Here is an 816-nt window from a genome sequence, read left to right on the forward strand (position 1 = left end):
AAAATTGATTTGAAAAAGATTTGATTTTGAAAAAATTTTGAAAACTTAAAAAAAATTGATTTGAAAACAAAATCTTCCCCCTTGTGCCATCCTGGCGTTAAACGCCCAGAATGGTGCACATTCTGGCGTTTAACGCCCAAAATGCTACCCTTTTGGGCGTTAAACACCCAACCAGGTACCCTGGCTGGCGTTTAAACGCCAGTCTGTCCTTCTTCACTGGGCGTTTTGAACGCCCAGCTTTTTCTGTATAATTCCTCTGCAGCATGTTCTGACTGTGCAATTCCTCTGCTGTATGTTCTGAATCTTTAATTTCTCTGTATTATTGACTTGAGAAGACACAAATTAAAAATATTTTTGGATTTTTAATGATAAGAACAAATCAAAATGCAACAAGAATCAAATAACAATGCATGCAAGACACCAAACTTAGCAGTTTGTATACTACTGACACTAATGAGAATGCATATGAGACACACAAAACACTCAAGTCAAGAGAATTTAAATATTAGAGTAAGAAATCATCAAGAACATCTTGAAGATCACTAAGACACATGAATGAATGCATGCAATTAACACCAAACTTAACATGAGACACTAGACTTAAACAAGAAATTTTTGGATTTTATGATTTTGTAATTTTTTTTTGTGCTTTTTCGAAAATTAAGTGGAAAAAGATATCAAAATTCTTAATGAGAATTCCAGGAATCAGTGCAATGCTAGTCTAAGACTCCGGTCCAGGAATTAGACATGGCATGTAAGAACATCACCTTGAAACACTAGAATTCATTCTTAAGAACTCTGAAGAAAAATACCTAA

This window comes from Arachis duranensis, chromosome 10 (genome assembly GCF_000817695.3).
Source record: "Arachis duranensis cultivar V14167 chromosome 10, aradu.V14167.gnm2.J7QH, whole genome shotgun sequence".
NCBI lineage: Eukaryota > Viridiplantae > Streptophyta > Magnoliopsida > Fabales > Fabaceae > Arachis > Arachis duranensis.